Source organism: Bos javanicus, chromosome 21, assembly GCF_032452875.1.
Source record: "Bos javanicus breed banteng chromosome 21, ARS-OSU_banteng_1.0, whole genome shotgun sequence".
NCBI classification, from domain to species: Eukaryota; Metazoa; Chordata; class Mammalia; order Artiodactyla; family Bovidae; genus Bos; species Bos javanicus.
This window is the reverse complement of record NC_083888.1, coordinates 35,492,738-35,518,279: the sequence shown is the minus strand read 5'-3', so window position 1 is coordinate 35,518,279 and position 25,542 is coordinate 35,492,738. Positions and strand designations below refer to the sequence as shown.

Below are 25,542 nucleotides of genomic sequence, written 5' to 3'. Positions count from 1 at the left end.
AACTTAGTCTCCTTGTCCAGTGTAGTTACTTCCCCAGTAAATGATAATGGTTACAGAAAGATTAGTAGGACTCTCCAAAGTAAATTATTTTGTTATTCTTAATAACCGTAGACATATATAGTCCTTTCTCCTCTAAGAAACTTGAAGCATCCAATTGACCTTATCTCACAAATACCCTGTTTCTGAGACGTGATACACTTTAAATTTCCATTAAATTGCTGGGGGTAAATAAAACCCAGAGATATAAAATAGCCCCAGCAAGACATTTGTCAAATTGTCTGTAATTATTTACAGGTAAAATAGAAAAACAAAATCTGACTGATTAAATCTTAAGTATGTAAATTATAGTATCTCCATTAATTTGGAGAAAGGTTTTTACAAAGTGTCAAGAGATTCTGTCTCTGTGGCTTTGTCCTGCTCACATATTTTGCCAACTACTTAGATCGGAGTATTAAATGCATGATTATCAAATTTTCAAATGGTATATTTTATGCTATAAGAAATTGAAAAGATATTATACTGTAGCATCTGATTTCAAAAAGATACTATCTTGGGACAGTGGCTAGAGCCAACAAAGTTAAGTTTAGTAATAATGCACGTGCCTAATCTTTGATTTTTTTTTTTAAATAGAAACATCTGTGAAAGAACATCTAGGGAAAGATGTAAATATTATTTTTACGAATTTTAATAACAATAAAAGTATGAATTTGTCTTGTGTTCAGTTCAGTTCAGTCACTCAGTCATGTCCGACTCTTTGCAACCCCATAAATCACAGCACGCCAGGCCTCCCTGTCCATCACCAACTCCCGGACTTCACTCAGACTCATGTCCATTGAGTCAGTGATGCCACCCAGCCACCTCATCCTCTGTCGTCCCCTTCTCCTCCTGCCTTCTAAAAATAGGAAAATGGCTTGGGCATAATTACGATATTCTGAATAAAGAAAGTGTTAGTTTCTCTGTAATCTAGCTGGTCAAACATTCTCTAACAGGCTCACCCCACTGATCTTGAGAATCACCTACAGATACAGAATCTCCTGGGGAAGAGACTCAGGCTGCTCACTAAGCGCAGGCGGCTGCAACGACCTGAGCACTAAGCACAGGTGGCTGCGATGACCGGCGCATGCGCGAGAGGAGCTACCCCATGTCTGAGGTCAGGGGCAGAAGTCGGGAGGACCCCATGCCCGAAGGGCGGTGGCCAAGAGGAGCTACCCCGCGTCCGAGGTCAGGGGCAGCGGAGAGAGGAGTTACCCCGCATCCAAGGTCAGGGGTGGCAGCTGGGAGGAGCAACCCCACGCCCGAGGCCAGGGGTGGCGGCCAGGAGGACCAACCCCACGTCAAAGGATCATGGCTGCATGGACGCAGGAGGGCCTAGAGGAGCTGTCCCACGTTGAAGGTCAGGAAGGGCGGCTGTGAGGAGATACCCCTCGTCCAAGGTAAGGAGCAATGGCTGCGCTTTGCTGGAGTAGCCTTGAAAAGATACCCCACGCCCAAGGTAAGAGAAACCCAAGTAAGACGGTAGGTGTTGCAAGAAGTCATCAGAGGGCAGACACACTGAAACCATACTCACAGAAAACTAGTCAATCTAATCACACTAGGAACACAGCCTTGTCTAACTCAATGAAACTAAGCCATGCCCGTGGGGTAACCCAAGATGGGCGGGTCATGGTGGAGAGATCTGACAGAATGTGGTCCACTGGAGAAGGGAATGGCAAACCACTTCAGTATTCTTGCCTTGAGAACCCCATGAACAGTATGAAAAGGCAAAATGATAGGATACTGAAAGAGGAACTCCCCAGGTCAGTAGATGCCCAATATGCTACTGGAGATCAGTGGAGAAATAACTCCAGGAAGAATGAAGGGATGGAGCCAAAGCAAAAACAATACCCAGCTGTGGATGTGACTGGTGGTAGAAGCAAGGTCCGATGCTGTAAAGAGCAATATTGCATAGGAACCTGGAACGTCAGGTCCATGAATCAAGGCAAATTGGAAGTGGTCAAACAAGAGATGGCAAGAGTGAATGTCGACATTCTAGGAATCAGCGAACTGAAACGGACTGGAATGGGTGAATTTAACTCAGATGACCATTATATCTACTACTGCGGGCAGGAATCCCTCAGAAGAAATGGAGTGGCCATCATGGTCAACAAAAGAGTCTGAAATGCAGTACTTGGATGCAATCTCAAAAACGACAGAATGAGCTCTGTTCATTTCCAAGGCAAACCATTCAATATCACAGTAATCCAAGTCTATGCCCCAACCAGTAACGCTGAAGAAGCTGAAGTTGAATGGTTCTATGAAGACCTACAAGACCTTTTAGAACTATCACCCAAAAAAGATGTCCTTTTCATTATAGGGGACTGGAATGCAAAAGTAGGAAGTCAAGAAACACCTGGAGTAACAGGCAAAGTTGGCCTTGGAATACAGAATGAAGCAGGGCAAAGACTGAAAGAGTTTTGCCAAGAAAATGCACTGGTCATAACAAACACCCTCTTCCAACAACACAAGAGAAGACTCTACACATGGACATCACCATATGGTCAACAGGAAAATCAGATTGATTATATTCTTTGCAGCCAAAGATGGAGAAGCTCTATACAGTCAGCAAAAACAAGACCAGGAGCTGACTGTGGCTCAGACCATGAACTCCTTATTGCCAAATTCAGACTGAAATTGAAGAAAGTAGGGAAAACCACTAGACCATACAGGTATGACCTAAATCAAATCCCTTATGATTATACAGTGGAAGTGAGAAATAGATTTAAGGGACTAGATCTGATAGATAGAGTGCCTGATGAACTATGGACTGAGGTTCATGACATTGTACAGGAGACAGGGATCAAGACCATTCCTGTGGAAAAGAAATGCAAAAAAGCAAAATGTCTGGAGAGGCCTTACAAATAGCTGTGAAAAGAAGAGAAGCGAAAAGCAAAGGAGCAAAGGAAAGATATAAGCATCTGAATGCAGAGTTCCAAAGAATAGCAAGAAGAAATAAGAAAGCCTTCTTTAGCGATCAATGCAAAGAAATAGAGGACAACAACAGAATGGGAAAGACTAGGGATCTCTTCAAGAAAATTAGAGATACCAAGGGAACATTTCATGCAAAGATGGGCTCGATAAAGGACAGAAATGGTATGGACCTAACAGAAGCAGAAGACATTAAGAAGAGATGGCAAGAATACACAGAAGAACTGTAGAAAAAAGATTTTCATGACCCAGATAATCACGATGGTGTGATCACTGACCTAGAGCCAGACATCCTGGGATGTGAAGTCAAGGGGGCCTTAGAAAGCATCATTACGAACAAAGCTAGTGGAGGTGATGGAATTCCAGTTGAGCTATTCCAAACCCTGAAAGATGATGCTGTGAAAGTGCTCCACTCAATATGCCAGCAAATTTGGAAAACTCAGCAGTGGCCACAGGACTGGAAAAGGTCAGTTTTCATTCCAATCCCAAAGAAAGGCAATGCCAAAGAATGCTCAAACTACTGCACAATTGCACTCATCTCACACGCTAGCAAAGTAATGCTCAAAATTCTCCAAGCCAGGCTTCAGTAATACATGAACCGTGAACTTCCTAATGTTCAAGCTGGTTTTAGAAAAGGCAGAGGAACCAGAGATCAAATTGCCAACATCTGCTGGATCATGGAAAAAGCAAGAGAGTTCCAGAAAAACATCAATTTCTGCTTTATTGACTATGCCAAAACCTTTGACTATGTGGATCACAATAAACTGTGGAAAATTCTGAAAGAGATGGGAATACCAGACCACCTGATCTGCCTCTTGAGAAATGTGTATGCAGGTCAGGAAGCAACAGTTAGAACTGGACATGGAACAACAGACTGGTTCCAAATAGGAAAAGGAGTTCGTCAAGGCTGTATATTGTCACCCTGCTTATTTAACTTATATGCAGAGTACATCATGAGAAACGCTGGACTGGAAGAAACACAAGCTGGAATCAAGATTGCTGGGAGAAATATCAATAACCTCAGATATGCAGATGACACCACCCTGATGGCAGAAAGTGAAGAGGAACTAAAAAGCCTCTTGATGAAAGTGAAAGTGGAGAGTGAAAAAGTTGGCTTAAAGCTCAACATTCAGAAAACTAAGATCATGGCATCCAGTCCCATCACTTCATGGGAAACAGATGGGGAAACAGTGGAAACAGTGTCAGACTTTTTGGGGGGGGGGCCTCTAAAATCACTGCAGATGGTGACTGCAGCCATGAAATTAAAAGATGCTTACTCCTTGAAGGAAAGTTATTGACCAACCTAGATGGCATATTCAAAAGCAGAGACATTACTTTGCCAACAAAGGTCCGTCCAGTCAAGGCTATGGTTTTTCCTGTGTTCATGTATGGATGTGAGAGTTGGACTGTGAAGAAGGCTGAGCAGCGAAGAATTGATGCTTTTGAACTGTGGTGTTGGAGAAGACTCTTGAGAGTCCCTTGGACTGCAAGGAGATCCAACCAGTCCATTCTGAAGGAGATCAGCCCTGGGATTTCTTTGGAAGGAATGATGCTAAAACTGAAACTCCAGTACTTTGGCCACCTCATGCAAAGAGTTGATGCATGGGAAAAGACTCTGATGCTGGGAGTGATTGGGGTAAGAGGAGAAGGGGACGACAGAGGATGAGATGGCTGGATGGCATCACTGACTCGTTGGACGTGAGTCTGGGTGAACTCTGGGAGTTGGTGATGGACAGGGAGGCCTGGCCTGCTGTGATTCATGGGGTCGCAAAGAGTTGGACACGACTGAGTGACTGAACTGAACTGAACTGATACCAGAAATGGGAGGAGAGTTCAGGAGGAATTAAAGCCTGTTCCATGGAGAGTATCTGATAGAGGTGTGATGCTGAGCCTAGACAAAGGAGACCAAGGGAAGACTGATAGTTGTCCTCACTATCTCCTCAGAGACAAAATTAGGACTGATGTTTTGAAGTTACAGAGGCCAGATTTTTGTGTGACATAACTTTAAAAAAAATATTTATGTGTTTTTATCTGTATTTGGCTGCGCCTGGTCTTAGTTGCAGCATGTGGGATCTTTTTTTTTTCCTTTTTAGTTGTTTCTTGTAGGATCTTTAGTACAGCATCTGAACTCTTGGTTGTAGCTTGTGGCATCTAGTTCCCTGATGAGGGATCAAACCTGGACCACCTGCATTGGGCATGTGGAGTCTTAACCACTGGACTACCAGGGAAGTTCCAGTGGAATACATTAAAAACTTTTTAAATAATCTTAGTACTCCAAAGAGAAATGTTTTGTTTCTGTGGATAGTGAGTGCTCCATGGCTGGATCCAATTTTCAGATGGATAATTAAATTATTTAGCCTTTGATGTCAGTTCTGAATTTCATCTATAACACTGTGAATTTGCTCCAGAACACATGATAGTTATCCCTGGCACAAAAATAATTAAATATATAATGGACTGATACATTAAAACATAAATCCGTAATGCATCTGGACAGTTGAATGTCTGGAGCTTCAAGTTTGTCTGCCTAGCATGTGTGACAGGAGTTTTTGTTAAACTCTTCTTCACTTCTAATAAGTTGTAAATATGGTGACTGCAGCCATGAAATTAAAACACACTTGCTCCTTGGAAGAAAAGCTATGACCAACCTAGACAACATATTAAAAAGCAGAGATATTACTTTGCCAACAAAGGTCCGTCCAGCCAAAGCTATGGTTTTTCCAGTAGTCATGTATGAATGTGAGAGTTGGACCATAAAGAAAGATGAGCACCAAAGAATTGATGCTTTTGAAGTGTGGTGTTGGAGAAGACTCTTGAGAGTCCGTTGGACTGCAAGGAGATCCAAACAGTCCATCCGGAAGTAAATCAATCCTGAATATTCATTGGAAGAACTGATGCTGAAGCTGAAACGCCAATACTTCAGCCACCTTGATGCAAAGAACTGACTCATTGGGAAAGACCCCGATGCTGGGAAAGACTAAAGGTGAGAAGAGAAGGGGATGATAGAGGATGAGATGATTGGATGGCATCACTGACTCGAGGGACATGAGTTTGAGCAAGCTCCGGGAGTTGGTGATGGTCAGGGAAGTCTGGAGTGCTGCAGTCCATAGGGTAACAAAGAGTCAGACACAACTGAGTGACTGAACTGAACTGAACGAAAATATGTATGTACTAAGGCAGGGTGGTCCTCATGTCTATCACTTTGATGTAGGTGTTCTCTTGTAGATTCATCCCAGTTACCACCTGCCACAATTGTCCTGCACATTGAATGGTAGACAAAAGAAATTCAGAATGGTTGCCAGGGCCTGGGAGAAGCTGTAATGGGAGTTAATGTTCAATGAGTGTAGGGTTTCAATTCAGGAAGATGAAAATATTCTGGTAACGGATGGTGGTGATGGTGGTACAACAATGTGAATGTACTTAATGCCACAGAACTGTATCCTTTAAAAAGTTAAAATGGGAAATTTTGTTTTATCTTACCACAATAAAAAAAAATCAAAAAGAAAACCTCAGATATTCTCACTCTGAGTGGCTGGGTTTGCCCCCCAAGGCAGTATCAATAATTTGGTGAGGATATCCAAAGTAAAATCATCATTCTAAAACTTTGCCAGATTATCCTGGGTCTTCCCCTTTTCATTCAAGATTACATCTCCTTTTGAAAGTATATGTGAACACAGGGACCCAATATACAGGTGCACCTAGAGTATACATGAGTGAAGGGGAAAGGACCAGAATCTAACTCTTTTAAACTCAGTTTTTTGTATTCCATCTATGATGAGATAGAATATGCAGATGACAGCACCCTTATGGTAGAAAGTGAAGAGGAACTAAAAAGCTTCTTGATGAAAGTGAAGGAGGAGAGTGAAAAAGTTGGCTTAAAGCTCAACATTCAGGAAATGAAGATCATGGCATCTGTTCCCATCACTTCATGGGAAATTAGATGGGGCAACAGTGAAAACAGTGTCAGACTTTATTTTTCTGGGCTCCAAAATCACTGCAGATGGTGACTGCAGCCATGAAATTAAAAGACGCTTACTCCTTGGAAGGAAAGTTATGACCAACGTAGATAGCATATTCAAAAGCAGAGACATTACTTTGCCAACAAAGGTCCATCTAGTCAAGGCTATGGTTTTTCCTGTGGTCATGTATGGATGTGAGAGTTGGACTATAAGGAAAGCTGAGTGCCGAAGAATTGATGCTTTTGAACTGTGGTGTTGGAGAAGACTCTTGAGAGTCCCTTGGACTGCAAGGAGATCCAACCAGTCCATTCCAAAGGAGATCGGTCCTGGGTGTTCTTTGGAAGGAATGATGCTAAAGCTGAAACTCCAGTACTTTGGCCATCTCATGCGAAGTGTTGACTCACTGGAAAAGACTCTGATGCTGGGAAGGATTGGGGTCAGGAGGAGAAGAGGACAACAGAGGATGAGATGGCTGGATGGCATCACCAACTCGATGGACATGAGTTTGTTTGAACTCTGGGAGTTGGTGATGGACAGGAAGGCCTGGTGTGCTGTGATTCATGGGGTCACAAAGAGTCGCACAGGACTGAGTGACTGAACTGAACTGAACTGAACTATGATGAGATAACATTAACCATTTATCTGTGGAAAAGAAGTGGGGTTACAGAGTAGGGATGTTGAGTGAAGAGTACTCACAATGAGCTGTGATTGCTGTTAGATTAATTTACATATGTTGGATAGTATGGACTTACTCCTGTTTATAGTATAAATCATCATACTTTATTATGCAAGAGATTCACCCAGCAGAGCTTAATTGAAATTCAGATTTATAGGCCCCACCTAGTGATTCTGATCCAGTTGACCTTGGACTGGGGAAATTAACTTTTTAAAAAGAAATGTAGATGTTTATGAAGCAGTTAGCTGAAGAAGACATTTGAGAAACACTAACCTAGCGTGTAGCTCAAAAATCCTCAAATCTCTCTCAGGATCCCTTTTTATTTTTAAAAATCATTGAGGACACCAAAGAACTCTTGTCCATGAGAGTTATATATATCACTATTTACTGAATCGGAGAAGGCAATGGCACCCCACTCCAGTACTCTTGCCTGGAAAATCCCATGGATGGAGGAGCCTGGTGGGCTGCAGTCCATGGGGTTTCGAAGAGTTGGACACGACTGAGCAACTTCACTTTCACTTTTCACTTTCATGCATTGGAGAAGGAAATGGCAACCCACTCCAGTGTTCTTACCTGGAGAATCCCAGGGACGGGGAGCCTGGTGGGCTGCCGTCTATGGGGTCGCACAGAGTTGGACACGACTGAAGCGACTTAGCAGCAGTAGCAGCATTTACTGAATTATAAATACTTAGAAAATTTTATTTAAAATAACAGTAATAAATCATTACAGGTTATAGTCAACATTAATTTGAAAAAGCTGTTTTTTAAACAAAAAAACTTAGGGGGAAGATGAACCTTGTTTTGCATTTTTGGACATCCTAATGTCTGCCTTCCCTGGTGGCTCGATAGTAAAGAAACTGCCTGCCAATGCAGGAGCTGCAGGAGACATGGGTTCAATACCTAGGTTGGGAAGATCCCCTGGAGGAGGAAATGGCAACCCACTCCAGTATTCTTGCCTGGGAAATCACATGGACAGAGGAGCCCGGCAGAGTATAGTCTATGGGGTTGCAGAAGAGTCACACATGACTTATATACTAAACAACAACAAATGTCTATCTTAATAGAAGACTTCTGATTTTTCATGTATACTTCTATATTGAATTTAATGAAATATATTGTTTCTATTGAAATACATCAAGAAGATTGGCCTCAAACAAATATTTAATTGGAAAAAAGAAGAATATTTTAATAACATTTTCAAGTATTTGTACATATTGCTCTTTGGTGTTACACTGAAACTCAGAAAGTGGTCATTTCTAAAAGTTTAGCTGCAGTGAGAAATCTGAAACCATGTGAAATCTTGTGTGTTCTCCTTAGCTTAGAATACATTCAGTTCAGTCCAGTTCAGTCGCTAAGTCGTGTCCGACTCTTTGTGACCCCATGAACCGCAGCACACCAGGCCTCCCTGTCTATCACCAACTCCCAGAGTTTACCCAAACCCATGTCTATTGAGTTGGTGATGCCATCCAACCATCTCATCCTCTGTCGTCCCCTTCTCCTCCTGCCCTCAGTCTTTCCCAGCATCAGGGTCTTTTCAAATGAGTCAGCTGTTCGCATCAGGTGGCCAGAGTATTGGAGTTTCAGCTTTAGCATCAGTTCTTCCAGTGAACACCCAGGACTGATCTCCTTTAGGATGGACTGGTTGGATCTCCTTGCAATCCAAGGGACTCTCAAGAGTCATCTCCAACACCACAGTTCAAAAGCATCAATTCTTCGGCGCTCAGCTTTCTTTATAGTCCAACTCTCACATCCATCATGATCACTGGAAAAACCATAGCCTTGACTAGACGGACCTTTGTTGACAAAGTAATGTCTCTGCTTTTGAATATGCTGTCTAGGTTGGTCATAACTTCCCTTCCAAAGAGTATGCATCTTTTAATTTCATGGCTGTAATCACCATCCGCAGTGATTTTGGAGCCCCCAAAAATAAAGTCAGCCACTGTTTCCACCGTTTCCCCATCTATTTACCGTGAAGTGATGGAACCGGATTCCATGATCTTCATTTTCTGAATGTTGAGTTTTAAGCCAACTTTTTCACTCTCCACTTTCACTTTCATCAAGAGGCTCTTTTGTTCTTCTTCACTTTCTGCCATAAGGGTGGTGTCATCTGCATATCTAAGGTAATACATTAGCTTGCCTTACACTTTGTATGTATCTTTACCCATGCATATTGTTGTAATGGCAGACATTAATTTGTGAAATCTTACTTTTTAGTTATACAAACCTTCTAAAATTGATATATTTTTATCATGCAACAGCAAAGAGTCATACCACATTTATTAATTTCACCACTGTTCTTAGGAGAAAAGTCTTAACATACAGAGAAACTTCCAAGTTTGTAATAATGCATAAACTTTTCCCACAGTTCTAATTATTATGTGAAAGCTTGAACGTTATAGCTTGCAACAAATGCTGAAAGTTATTTTCCTTGAAGAAACAAACTCACTTAATTTTAGAAAAAATGAATGGCAAATACATAAATCTGTCAGTCATTCTTTCAAGTGTTTTAAAAATAAATTTTTCATGAAAATGGTAGCTAGTTCAGTTTACAACTCAAAAACAGGTACTTTTTCTTGAGACAGCCATTTTACTTTCGTGTACAGTAAATATGCTTTATTCCTATTTCTCATTTCATGATAGAAATATTCATCAGATGTGTATTCATAGATTGAGATTTAATGAAATTACTAACTTTTACAAACTTTTCTAACTTAGAGGATATGTTGGTAAAGAATGTAATAACTACTAGTATATTTTGGCAGTGCTATGTTGATCCGTCGTAAATTATAGCAGTTTTTCCCACCACTGCTTTTGGTGACACTATGCCTGTGGACTGTGAATTTCGCAAGTGTTTCTCATGATCAGTTTCCCTAGATCAGTCATGCTCTCATGACCTAACCCCATCAGATTGGGTCCTGGTTAACTAGTTTCTCTTGAGGCCTTGTTAAGCAAAGAGTGTTCTATTTCAAAATCATTCCTTTTCCCCACCCCTACCCTGTAAGAATTGTAAAAAGATTTTTATTTACTGTGGCAACCTGGTTAAGGTAGAACTTACAAAACTGTGAAGTTGCCCCTGTGACTTGGTCCTCCTGGAGTTTTAGCTCTCAGAACTTGTTCACATTCAGCCTCCAGCAGTTCATCAATTACAGTCCAGGTTTTGCTACTCTAGCACTGCTTTCCACTGCATTTTCTGCTCTGAGTCTCTGCTCTGTGACTCCTTGTATTCGCCTGTCTCTCCAGTCTTGGAGCTTGTGTCCTGACCTGTCTTCGAGATCCAAGAAGAGTTGATATTTCAGTCTGTTCAGCTTTTTTGGTGGTGTTAGAATGAGCGGTGATGTGGAAAAAGCAGAAGTTCCCCATCACTGCCTTTGTATTATCTGTGCAAAACCAATAAAGTGAAAAAGGCAAATAACACCTTAGTATTACTTTGAAAAAATTTTGACCTCACAGACCTGAAAGGGCATCGGAAATCTAGGGGTCTGCAGACTGTACCCTGAGAACCTCTGATGAACCCCATCCAGTGTTCATGTATTGAGGTTTTCAGGTTGAAGTTAATGCTATTATTACCATGAAGACTCATTGAAAAAGACCCTGACGCAGGGAAAGATTGAAGGCAGGAGGACAAGGGAATGACAGAGGATGAGATGGTTGGATGGCATCACTGACTCAATGGACATGGACATGAGTTTGAGCAAGCTTTGGCAGTTGGTGATGGACAGGGAAGCCTGGCATGCTGCATCCATGGGTCTCAAAGAATCGGACACGACTGAGCAACTGAACTGAACATGAAGAGAGAAGCTAACATTTTTGTGCCGCAAAGTTTTTGAGTTTCAAATATATTTCTTTCAAGCCTCACCAGAAAATGAGAGTGGTAATACTTATTATTATCTCCATTTCACAAGTGAGGGATATGAGGTAGAAAGAAGTTAAGACACTCACCCAGGATCACAAAGTTGGTAAGTGTCAAAGTAAGAATTGTCCTTCAGACCTTTTTCTGGAAGTGAGAGATGTGTGCAATGGGAAGAGGCATCACCTAGGAACTGAAGCCCAGGACATCTGAGATGGTCCGCCAGCAGGAATAGTGGATGGAAAGTTATCTATCAAGGTTATGCTTGCCTGGATAAACACTATCAGCCTGTCTTGACAGTACTTAGGTTTTAGTTATTAATGGAGAAAATACCTGTTCTATAAACATCTGTTTCCTTACTTTCATCATTTTCATTTTATCTCACTTTGGTTGAAGAAACTTAACCAAATCCATTGCTTTAGCTTTCTTAGTTTTCTTTACAGATGATCTTTTACAATGAACTTTATCAACAGTCACTGCCTACTGACTCAGATATGTAAAAAAAGTATAGGTACATTTATGTGTCTATTCAGTATAAACTAGAAGAGAGCCTTTGCCTCTAGACATTAAAAGAAAAGATATACCATATAAGAAACTCTATGTGACTCCAGAGAGTCACATATTTATTCACAAATATTAGAGAATAAACCATTTATGTGCATCTGTTCCCCTCATTAGAGGGACCTAGTCCACACATAAATGCCCATATTCTTTCCAAATATTTAACACCCATTCTGCAACTAAAATCGTTTGCTTTTCCATATATTTTGATGTTTCCATTTCATAAGGAGACTAGTAGGATTCAAATAAAACTGCCATTTACTCAGTATCTATGTTATGCTCAAGCTAAGTCCATTCTGTTTTTCTCCTTTCCCATCTCATAAGTCTTTTGAGACAATTCATATCTAGTGACTTCTACTGTGACTTTATTGACATATCTGTACTTTCCATCTGCCTTCAAAAGAAGAAATTGAAGCTTAGAGACGTTGAGGGACTAGCCCACAGTCATGCAGTTTTAGCCTGAGACTTCTAACACCAAATCCAGAGAAATATGAGAACAGAACAAAAAAAGAAAACTGCATAGTTTTGTTCAAACAGTACAGTATAGTTAGAACAGGCTGGTAACATTTATCCAGGCAAGCTGCTTTGGTCTATCCAGTAGACCCTGTATCTTTTTTTTTTTTTTTTCCCCAGTAACCCTGTATCTTGAAATAATAAAACACCTATGAGCTGATCAGAGCTAGCTATATCTCTGCAGTTGGAGATTTTCTTTTTCTTCCAAACAGTAATGAATTAAGAGTTAGAATATGTATGAATGGTATAGAGAAAGGATGAGGTACAATGAAGCCGTTCCCTTCTATGTAATTTACTCTAGTTTTCTTTTCCATGAGCCCTGAGGTTGCTTCAATATTCTCCCCAACATAGAACTCCAAGAACCACTACCAATTGATCACAGTTAGCAGTTCAAGATGAAAGCAGTTTTCTTCTTTGGTTTAAAGTAAGTCTTCATCATTGTAAAGGACTCAAGAGCTATTTTCTCTTTTAGAATTACATATTGAAAGGTCACATTTCTGAGCTGTGTATGTTTAAGATTAGAGGGATGCTCATTATCGTAAAAGAAATAGTCCGACACTGCTTAACAGGTTAACTCTGTACCTAATCACACAGACAGGGTAAATTGTCCATTGCCAGACAGCATCTGTGCCCTCTTCTCAGAACCTTAATGCAGCCACTTGCCACTTGTTTTTCTCCTGTGCCCTTCAGTAAGTCAAGGAAGGTTAGCGTCAGAGCTCTATACCACCGGGATCCAAAGAAAATGAGTCATACACACCTGAGCACTGTGAGCTCCAGCCCAGACATCCTCTCTTGCTCACTCATCCGCCCTTGCCTGCATACTCAAAAAAAGAAAAGGACAGAGTTGAAATCTTGGATGAGCTTCCCAGAAGAAATCCCTCAGCTATACTAACAGGACTCCTAAATCAACTGGCAAATTCCCTCAGGCTTTTCAGAAAAGTTAGGCAAGGTCTGCAGATAAGCCTCTAATAAAAATTAAGGTGATTATTCATTGCAGTACAATAGGAGAACCACCATTCCCTGGTAGGCAGCAGGGAATGGTACAACCCAACAGCTGTGCACTAGCATCGAAGCTCTCCCTCGGGTGCTTTCAAGCCTCAGTCAGGACAGTGATGAGGGAACTACATTGGAAATATGGAGCTTCTGATGGCTCAGGTGAGTTGGTCAAAATCAGAAGAAAAAAAGAAAAAAAAATCACACTTCAAAGGGTTGTCTGCATTAAGAAAAGCACAATGAAAGAGGAGAAGAGAGAGGGCAGCCCCACACCAACTCTATCATGGAGGCTCTTCTTATCATTCTGCTCCAGTCCCTGCGATTATGAGGAGGGAGGGGAAGCACCCACTAATCAGGGCAGTGTGGTGTGCTATTCACAAGCTCATAACTGGCAGTAAAACAGAAAGGCCCGTGTCTGCTCTGCTGAGTAATTTCCACACTGAGGCCCTAAGCAGAGATGTTGTGTCATTTGTAACATCTGCCTTGGCATCCAGGAGCCAAAGTAAGCTAGTTAGAGAGTTCCACTGCTTCTTTCTCCCTCCTCTTATGACAAATCTAAAGGACTCAGGGTTATTTATAAAGAAAACTAGTCTGAGCTCTTCTGAGAGTTGTCAGTTTGATGCAGGTGAGACAGAAGAGAGGATTGGAAGTTAGGAAGACACTCTGGCCTCTTATTTACCTAGAAAAGAGGGGAGAGTAGCATCAGGTGTATATGGAGAAATCCTCAAGTATCAAAGCAGAAATAGGAAGAGTAGAGGGGGGGGTCGTCAAAACTGCACAGGTGGGAAGATGGTCTTTATGCCTTATTAGTTTTCAAGCTCTCCACAATGTCTCAGACAACAAGAGTGAACAATTTTTATATATGAGACAAAGCTCCAGGAGTAATGGGGCTTCCCAGGTGGCTCAGTGGTAAAGAATCCGCCTGCCAATGCAAGAGATTCAGGAGACAAGGGTTTGATTCCTGCGTTGGGAAGATCCCGTAGAGAAGGAAATGGTAATTCACTCTAGTATTCTTGCCTGGAGAATCTGATGGATAATGGAAACTGGCAGGCTGCCGTCCATGTGGTTGCAAAGCGTTGGACACGACTGAGCATGCACGCACACATGCTCAGTAGCAATGATGGGGCTCGATACTAACTGCTAATTTCAAAAGTAGTTGGTTTTTAATTGTAATCTTAACCTTTCCTACTTATCCTAAAACACAGATTCTAGACCAGTGCTTCTCACTCTTAATGTACATACGAATGACCTGGAGATATTGTTAGACCAAGGATTCCGATTCTGAAGCTCTCGGTGGGACTGAATACAACTTCCAGGTGATACCTATGCAAGTGGCCTGCAACCCCAACCCTGCTCAGTAGCACAGTACTGCATAACACATTTTTGGGCCACAGCAGCATTTATTAAAAAGCCTTCACTTTTTCTTTCTTTCATTACCTTGACTTAAAAAAAAAAAATAGAGGGTCCAAAGTGCAGTCATAGCATATGAAGCACATCTTATGGAGAGCAAGTCTCATTTCTCACATAGATGGGAGAAGCAAAGCAGTGAAGGAGGACGCCACCCAGGCATGAACAGGTGTGGATGGTCACTTTCTTAGGAGCTTGAGGGTCCAGTAAAGCTTTAGTGGGTGTTTGCCCAAGCTATACACCTGTGCAACTGACTGCATGTTTAGAGAGCCCAAAGAAACTGGAAATAGAAATATGAAACCTCTTAACAATTTGGCACTTAGGAATTATTTCCACATAATACAAGGAAAGTCAGAGCCATTAGCCATTCTATCCAACAGTTAAAGTCCCAAGGACCTTTCATTATGGTTTCTCTTGGCCTTGAACTGTTGATTCATTGAACTAGTGACTCTCAGCTGATAGTTTCTTTGATGCAAACTCTAATGCAGGGACTAGGGATCACGCAAAACTTGAAGAAGATGTAGAAAATGGCATCAAGAAGCCTTTGGAAAGCTGGAGAATAGAGGATCTAATGCACTTCTTAAAAATTTGATTTTTCTATTATTGTCCTTCAAAATCTCCACAAAGCAGTTCTTGCCTCAGCAGTTCCTAAAAGGCTGGCTACACACAGCAGCCAATGCTATATTGAAGACTTGCTGGACCAGAATTGCCAAACAGTAATCATTTTAATGACATTTATACCGAATGATCTCGCACTGAAATGGTTTTAAACTTTTCCATTGTTCTCTCTGTGTGTTAATTGTGGAGGGGCTCTGCCTCATAGCTTCTCTGAGGATTTTTATCAGTGTTCCTGTTTCCATTCTATATGGGAAGACTGGGCAGAGAGAGGTTAAGTGACTGCCTAAAGCAGGAGTTGGAGTCAGTGGCAGTGCTCGGGACCTCTGTTCTCATCCTTAACCACTGAGGCATCCTGGCTCTGTCACCCCGACTTCCTGCACACACCAAGCCTGCCAACCACTGTAACAGCCCGTGACAGCCGAGTCATGATGAGCCGCTATGTTGGGAAAAGAAAATATAAGCCAGATTCTCATCCTATATAACTCTAGGGGAACTTTAAATTGCCAGATGTCAATCTGGAACCTTTCCTGAGTGGGAAGCTTGCAACACACAGATGGAAAACACGGTTCCCTACGGAGGATTGGGCTTTAAGGACACATTCAAGGCAGACCTCAGTCCAGAACACAGGAATGGCACCTGGCTCTCCATGACTCAAAGTGTCCCTTTGCTGTATGTCATTTAATCTTTCCAGACACCAGATCTCATCTCTAGAGGGGATTTGTTTTCTCATTTGCCTGTGAGTCAGAGTACTGTGTTGGAAAGATAATAGGCTTTGTTATCGTCAGACTTGGACTTGTGTCTTGTCCCCACCTCTCATTAACTGTGTGTCATTGGACCAGCTGTTGAACCTTGCTGGGCCCCACTGTTCTCATGTTTCAAAATTTAAAGCTTCCAGAAGCAATTTTCACTATGATACAGGGTTAAATGTGACGGCATAACTAAAATGTTGCTGTTGTATAACAGACTCCCAGTGCATGCCCTGTTTCTCTCCTTCTTTGTTGATATTCATGAAGGAGATGTCTTGGAAATATTTGGTAAAGGCAAATAATGTTAATACATTAGTCCCATTTAATATGCATTCACTCTGGGTCAAAAATGTATCAACAAGTTATCTCATAAAGAAGCCAGGTAATTGAGATAAATTAACTGGAAAAATGGAATGCTAAAAAGGGGTTAGTTAATTGTCCTCAAATAAATGAACTGCTTTCATTCAATAAATTATGGTTTCTTATTAGTTTTCACCTCTGCTGAAAGACGCAATGAAATGTGTGTAGAATCGAGTAGTGCATAAAGAAAAACCTAATAATAATAATAATGGTTAAAATCTAGAATCTTTTTCTTGGAGACAATGCCCAGAGGTTTATGGAAAGACAGATATAGTCCCATTTTAGGGCAGCAGAATCAATGAGAACCTGCAGTTAAACTAACATTCCTAAAATAATATATGACAAATATGGGGAATTATTTGATTAACTAGAAAACTATTAATAAGAAGAAAGGGTTCACAGAGACAGCCTAATATTGAGAGGAAAGGATGAGTTATTATTTGTAACTTTCCTTTTCACCTTACCTCCCAAGAAAAGGTATTTATAACTGCCCTCTTTACCTTAGATAAGTTTAGTCTAGTCCTCGGTCTCCTCATATGTAAGTAGGATTGTTGAATTACCTTATTTTAGGATAATTTTTAAGCATTTGGTTTCTTTCTGATTTAAGATGTCTCTAGAATTACAAAATAAAGGGATATTTTCATACTTTTTTTTTTTTAGAATCAGACATACTTTGCAAGATGAAGTATGTCTGAAATATAAATTTTCATCTATCTAAAAATGACGAAGCTACTTTTCAGTTTGGAGGCAGGATGATGGATTCGAGGTCACAGTGCACATTGCATCTATGCCTGCCATGCAAATGTTCAGTAAAATTTTTTTGAATAAAATATTGCACAACCAGATAATCTCAGACAGTAGCTCTACAATCTTTACAAGGACTCATTCAGCAAACCTACTCTGTGGCAGGCAGTATATCTGTTATTTGCAGTGGTATTTGGATATGATATGAGCACCAAATTTAATTCTTAAAGAGTACCCTCTACTCAATTAAAAAATTTCCCAGTACTCTCAAGGGCAAATGAAATCAGATGATTTTATATACTAGAGTAGAAGCTGCTAAGGACAGTTTTCTGACCTTGATATGCAAGTTTGTCTCTTCAGTAACCGAGGCTCTCAGAGAGGAGAGTTGAGGTGAACTGGAGGATTTGTAAAATTCTGAGGATAAAGGAATTTTCTCTTAGTCTTCAGCAAATGAGGTGATGGGCACTAAAGCAGTGGTAGCTTGGAGAGAAAAATGAGATTTCTGGTAAATGTGGACCTTATTAATGAATCACTAAATTGTTTCAGCCTACACTGAAAAAGGTGAAATGGATAAGGATGAACAGTAAAGATGTGTGCAAGTAGATTTTCATGGGGATTTGACATGCAGACTGATTTTCAAAGGCTTTGACTCAGAGGACTCAGAAAGTAAAGCCAAGGAAAAAGTAGGTGTATAGAGTGAGTCTCTTTTGGTGGGTGAGTGAGTCATACCATAGGTTTCTTTCCTTCAAATAGTATTGTCATAGCGTCTGCTTAAGTTATTTGATCCAAGCTTTAAAAAGAAATATAGCAAGGCTCCCTTTCAGAAAAAAGACCCTAAGGAGTTTAACAGAAATTATGGTTTCTTTTCATCAACAGTTCTACGAGTCTTACTGCCACCAGCACTAATTACTGTGGCTCACAAACCCTGATCTCCTTCAGTTTAAGCCCTCAAGAATACTGAGAGCCAAGCAGTGAAAATCCAACGCTGACATGGGCTTTTTGCTCTCATTTTAAAATGCATTATGTAAGAGGGAGAATCCTTATCTGAAACTACAAGTTTGAACACACCGTACGTCTTAAATTAGACCTCTCTTTGAAGCTTACTTACAGAAAGGTAGATGGGAACACAGATAGAGCTGAAAGTCAGATTCTGGGCCCATCCTGCAGTGCCTTTTATGTGAGAGGGTTAGAAAAAGATGAGCAAAAACTGAAAAACTATAGACACTAAATAGCTGTGTTTATTTGAGGAAGGGACGTCCATTGTTGAGAACATTTCCTTGAGATTTATTCTTTGGAATTGTGTCCTTATGAGAACTGAGGTTAACTCTTCCTGGGAGGAAAATATTTCCTATCATGAGAGAAATTAAATTAACTCTTTTACTCACAATGCTGTGCAAGGTAGAATTGTAGCAGATACTAAATTAAAGAACTATCCTTCATCTGAATTTTGCAATGTTTAGCTTTTTCTTTCTTCTAGGACAGCCTGTCCCTCTCTCCATATAATTCGTATGCTTACCCCATTCTATACTTACCATCTCTTTACTGGTCTTCCCTCCTTTTACTCATTATTTGTTACAACTTTATTATACTGGGCATAATTTAAAGAATATGTCCAACATATATGTGTTCAATACATACTCTGCTCAGTCACATCCGACTCTTTGCAACCCCATGGACTGTAGCCTGCCAGGCTCCTCTGTCCATGTAATTTTCCAGGCAAGAGTACTGGAATGGATGGCCATTCCTTTCTCCAGTGGATCTTCCCAACCCAGGGGATCGAACCTGGGTCTCCTACATTGCAGGCAGATTCTTTACCATCTGAGCCACCAGGGAAGCCTTTTCATTTTTAAAATTTATTTTAATTCTTAAGTTGACTCAGTATTACAGAGTTTATAACGTAGAGAGACCAAAATCATCCATAACCTTACCATTCAAGCCAGCAACCATTATTTTGGGAAAGGAATGCTTTTTGGAGGAAACACAAATCTAAAATTAAATGTCATTTTACATTTTTAGGTAGAAAGCACAAAATCATACTCAGAGTATTCTTAAAAACATATTTGCTATATTTAAATTTCCTTAAAAGCCATCACACTTCATCAAGAAGTCTTAAGTGGGTGAAGATGATCTTGTTTAGCAGATGAGGAGAAAGAGCTTCAGACAACTATTGCAGTGACAGAGAATGGATTAGATTTAAAATGATCCTCCCAGTCCAGGCTCAAATAGTGGTGACATACTTTCCTTTCATGGGCTGGGAATGGGTCTGGAATTGTTTCTTGTATCAGAAGGTTGTACTGAAAATTGCCTTGAAAATATTTTCTAAATTGTAGGTGTGATGAGAAGTCTTTGGGGACTGTGTCTTTTTGTTTTAAACCAGACCCCAATTTTCAAAGGTGAATATGAGAATAAAGTATATCCAGGCAGCTCCTAGACTATTAAGAGTGGAGATTCATATCCATGTCATTTTCTCTGTATTGGCAGATTAGGTCACAGGTCTCTGCTTTACAGAGGCATTACCAGAGCCCTTCATGAGCAGTATAGGCAAATGTAATTTGACTTTTCATTTTTCTTAGTTTAGAGCCTATATAAAAATGGTGGATATTATAATGCCAGTAGTAACCTGGGTGTTTTATCACTTGATTTTTTGGTGTGGCTCTTGTACTTTTATATGAAGCTAAGTATAATCACCAAAATGTTTTTAATGTAATTTACCCATATCATTGTGGTTTCTGTAAACAAACAAACAAAAAAAATTAAATAGATTTGACATCTACCCGCTGGTGTTTGGTGAAGACACAGAGTTTGGCTTAAGATTCAAAATAACCCTTCCTCTTAGATCAGGCAGTTGACTCTCATTTTGCCTGTTTGTGTTAGAGTAGATTCAGTGATATCAAACCCGTGCAACATGATTAACCCAAAAGGATCAGAGGAGGAAAAGTTTGTTTGTTTTCTGCTTTGAATATTTGATAACATTTTTCCTTCCATATTATTCATACAAATTTGTTCAAAGTGAAAAAAATTATTTAGGTAACCCATTTTGAATAGGTTGAAAGGAAGATAGGTTGAAACCCATTTGGGTAGGTAATTAACTGGCCCGAGAAAATTTTCAGAGCTAGAGTTACTTTTCACCAGATCTCTTTTCAGAATAGCTTTATGTATTAATTATGCCAATATCAACAGTCTGAGAAAACCACTCTACAGTTAGACAAGAGAGACCAGGCATTGAAACCAGTTCCTCAAACCACTGGAATCAATCAGTTCAGTTCAGTTCAGTCGCTCAGTCCTGTCCAACTCTTTGTGACCCCATGGACCACAGCACACCAGACTTCCCTGTCCATCACCAACTCCCGGAGACTGCTTAAACTTATGTCCATTGAGTCAGTGATGCCATCCAGCCATCTCATCCTCTGTCATCCCCTTCTGCTCCTACCTTCAATCTTTCCCAGCATCAGGGTCTTTTCCAATGAGTCAATAAGACTTATCAATAAATTGGATGTGATTGATAAGTAAAAGGAGGATTTTAGGATGAAACTCAGATTTCTGACTTGGAAACAGGATATAAAAAGTAGATTTTATCATGAATTTCATTTTAGGTAGATCAAACTTAGGATGTCTATGAGAAGTTTATTAGGATATATTATAAATGGGTCTAGAACTAAAAAATGAGGTCTAGTTCTGAAATAGATAATTGTGGGTCATTAGCATATAACCTAAATTGAAGGGTGTTTAGCAGATTAAATGTGATGGGGCCAGAAGAGACACTTTAATTGTGGGGGGGGGGGGGGGTAGGTCCTGAGCTTAAGATACCACCCAACTGTGAAGGTGATCAATGGCAGATCAGAGCTGGTTGCTGGAGTGGCTCTCTTGTCACCATGCATTCCCTCTCACAACGGAGGCACCGGCAGCAGCCCTCTGCTTTGAATGGGGCAAAAATATAAGACAAAGACCGCAGAAATGCAACCCCCTTCCGTCAAAGATCACTTAAGCCTGCCAATAGATAGAGGTTCTGGTTATCATGGCATCCCAAGGAAATATCCCCCTGAGTCAGCTCTTCCTAGTCTGGGGGCTGAACCGTGAAGATTATGGGTAGATTGAGAAGGCAGGGCGGTGCTCGTCCCTTCTATACGAATGGAGCATCTCATACTGACCATGTATAGGGCTAAGACTAAAATTAGGCAGTCTCTGTCCCAAACCTCAGTCTCAAAGGCTGCTTCCTTATTATTCTAACACTCTTCGTTTAAATATAACCTGGTTTTTAGTCTACAGAGGTATCTATTAAAACAAAAAACAGGTATACCTGGGAGATGCCACACTTTGAGAACATGTTATGAATTACCTGGATATTATAATGGCAAAGGTATTGAACTTAAAATCAGAACATTTCACTCTAATTTCCTCTCCTACTATAGTCATTTTCCTTTCCCAGGCCTCTATGTCCAAGCTTATAATAAGTGATAGAGTTACATGAGATAATCTCTAAGATTTGTTCTCTAAACATTTCTGGATGAAAGTTGGTTGATAGCCAGCCACGTGTAAATGTTTATTCATATGCTAACTCGATTCTTCAGCTATTTGTTTAATGATCACGCTAAGCACACATTAGGTGCTCCAAGGATACAGAGATAAATAAAGAGCCTGGAGACTAGTGGAACTGAGATATATATTTTTCCCTAGGTGAAAATGTATTTTCTCAAGAACCATTTCTTCAGGTTGTAGGTCCTTTTTTTATGAGTCAGACTTGGCATGTGGGGTTGGAGGTTGCTGGAGAGTAGAAAAAACATTTATTGTCCAAAGTGATGTCCTGAGAAACTAATCTTGAAACTGTAGATGCTGAGGGTCACAACATAACCACACTTCGGGGGACTTTTAACAAAGAGTAGTGCCAATAGATTGCAGTTAAATAGACATCCTGGTAACAGAATGATCTAAAATCAAATAGCAAGACTCTACCTCTTAAGGTAAGAGTCAGAAGATACTCAAAGGTATAAGAGAAGAATAGCCATGTGGTTTTAGGGTCTTTCAGTGGGTATGGAGCCATGTCTAGATAAACGTGTCTAATGCGTATGGATCTGTCTAGTTGGTACGGTTTCACATGGTATCTGGAGCCGGTGTGTACCTGCTAGAGCATTCCTGTTCTTTCTCAGACTCTTTCTTCTCCACTGTTCCATCAAATGGGATACAAATAAGAGCAACTTTACCTATTTTAGGAAGAATGCAGTATAGGGGAAAGGAGCAAGTGCTAACGAGAGAGTTGAAGATCAGCTTTTTAAACCAGAATTATCTGACTGAGTGGTTAAACTTGCTTTTTTATGGCATTATTTCTTTTTTCTTTTATGTACATTTCTTGCTGTTCAAAATCCCCACTTTCTTCTTTTGGTAAGAGGAGTTTTTTTTTTTTTTTTTTCTTCCAGGGAACTGTGCCTTCATCATTCCATATGACCCTGATGGCTGTGCCCTCCTCAGCCAGTGAGAGAACCCGTGACTCCTGGTAAGTGAGACTGGATTTCCTTGGCATTTAGAAGTATCAGAGTTTCAAAACACATGCTTTGAGAACAGCTGATGCAGAGTCCTCCATGTTGCAAACCCCAGTAAGAATGCCCTTCTTTTGACTACGTTGAAGCAACTTTGGATCCTCCTTTCCCAGAGCCCATTCATTGCCTCTCTTCAGTTCTCTTACCTGTCCAGTATTCTGTGAGTAAATTCCTCATCGGCTTATGCTAGACAGTCTAGGCTTCTCCTACTCACATTGTTATAGATTGCATATTTCTGTCATCTCAAAATTCATATGTTAAAATGCTAACCTCCGATGGGATGATATTAGGAGGTGGGACCTTTGGGAGGTGATGTGATCATGGGGGTTGGAACCCTCACCAATGGGATTAACACTCTTATAAAAGAGACTCTGGACAGCTCTCTAGCCTCTTTCCACCCTGGGAGGATGCAGTGAGAAGTATGCACATCAGAAGAAGGCTTTCATCAGAGCCCATTCATACTGGCACTCTAATATCAGACTTTCAGCCTCTAGCACTGGGAAAAATAAAATTCTGTTGGTATTAAGCCACCAGTCTATGGCACTTTGTTAAGGCAGCCCACACTCACAGAGACACATATTAAGTAGATAAAGCCTCCTCCATGTATATCTCAATGCAGTGAGCCCTTCCTATTCAGAGGAAGGTTAGGAAATATATCTGAAGTATTCTCCAATTTCTCCAGGCCAGAATACTGGAGTGGGTAGCCTTTCCCTTCTCCAGGGGATCTCCCCAACCCAGGGATCAAACGCAGGTCTCCTGCATTGCAGGCAGATTCTTTACCATTTAAGCCACAACGGAAGCCCTCCTATTCAGAGGAAGCTTAGGAAATATATTTGAAGTAGATTTGGGGGGACAGAGTAAGTGATCCTAAATCATCTTCCTCAAATATGTATACGGAAGAACAATGAAATTCAGATTCTTGAAGGTCTCCTCTGTTGGAAGGGCTTCCTGGTGGCTCAGTTGGTAAAAAAATCCGCCTGCAATGCAGGAGACCTGGGTTCGATCCCTGAGTTGGGAAGATCCCCTAAGAAGGGAATGGCTAGCCACTCTAGTATTCTGGCCTGGTGAATCCCATGGACTACAGTCCACGGGATCACAAAGAGTTGGATATGACTAAGCAACTTTTACTTTGTTTGAAACCTTGTTTATAACATTTCCGTTCTAAAGAGATTGGTCCTGAAAACAGAAACCCCTCTTAACAATAGAGGGGCTTCTTTGGAGGTGTTGACAGGGCTCTGCTCATGTCCAAGAGCTACTGCAAGCAGCTCTTCCCCCTTTTACTGCTGGGTAAAGTGAAAGGTCCAGAAGTTTCTTCAGCTTCTGCTTTGGTTCGTGAGACAAGGGGTTCCATTATCTTCTACTCTCTCTTCAGACTTGTCTACAAGTCATTTATTATATTACAGCATTTCCAGAAATTTAGCAAATTCTTGAAAAGAAAGATTTAATCTTTTCAAGAGAAGCTGGAGAAGATTTATGGACGCCTATTCTTAACATGTCACAATGTGGCTTGGCTGCTAAATTTACTGGGACCGCCTACACAGCTGAGGATTTCTGTGACTGCTGGAAATAATGACTTTAGGAGGTAACCAAACAGCATTAGAGAAAAATATTTGAGAGAAAACAGATTTTTCAGGTTACAGAAGGATTTCTCATTTTATAAAAGAACATTGCATTTTTAGGAGCTCATTAAGTTGTTTTCCCTTATGTTTGACCCCAAATTAGAGTTTAGAGTTCTTAATTTTCTCTTCTAAAATCATCTGCAAGATATTGGGAAACTTGAGTTTCTAAGTCTTCAAAATGCCTTACACAAAATGAAAGCATTAGTTCTTAAGTAGTATTATTATGGAATAAATTGAATTTTGTTAGGTTGCCTTTTGTAATCCTTATTTTTTTTCTGTGCTTAATCATTACAGGTAATTTAAAAATAAATACTTCTGCAAGTGAACCAATAGAAATATTTCACTGTCATTGAACAGAAAGCTAAAAGCCTAATTACTGTATGTATTGAACGTTCTTCTGTGGTAGTAATTTCTTCGCTCTTTCAATATCTTTATTTTCTTTATTTAACATCCACAATTTTTCCCTTTCTATGCTGGCTTTTTTTTTTTTTTCCTTCTCCATTTTGTGGAAGAAAGTGGTACTCTGTTATACAAATATGCTCCCTATTTCCTTTGAAACTGTGTTCAGTCAGTCCCTGCAGAAAGAATAGGTAATGAAATTCTATCTCTCAAGTGTATGTAGACATATCAATCACTTTAAGTGGAAACAATCGTTCCTCTGCCATTTAGAGCCAACATCTTTGAACACAGAAGCAGTACTATTGCTTTCTGTTACTATTTTTAGTTTTTCCATAGTATGCTTAGGTTTACATTCCATCCACATGCTGCCGAGGTCAAGAAAAGCAGATTTCCTGATAACATTTGATTTGAGCAAAGGGAGTGATAAAGGCGCCTTCTGTAATCTGGGTTTAGAGCCGACTGAGGATGTGGACCCCAGAGGAGGAGTCCAGCAGCCCCGTGCTCTTGCCACCCCACAACCATTCCCAGACCTCTGCCCAGGCTTGGTCAGCAAGCACAAAGAGTTGTAGCTCTTTATTTTGCCTTTGACACCCAGCCCTACCTAC

General features: G+C 40.5%; 1 long non-coding RNA gene across 2 annotated transcripts in view; it reads left to right on the top strand.

The window, feature by feature from the left end:
• LOC133234405 (uncharacterized) overlaps positions 1-25,542 on the top strand; it is a 392,262-nt gene that overhangs the window by 326,398 nt on the left and 40,322 nt on the right. For both annotated transcript variants that reach the window (XR_009732129.1, XR_009732128.1), the window contains one exon: positions 22,800-22,876. This is a non-coding gene — a long non-coding RNA (uncharacterized LOC133234405). The remainder of the gene's footprint in view (positions 1-22,799; positions 22,877-25,542) is intronic.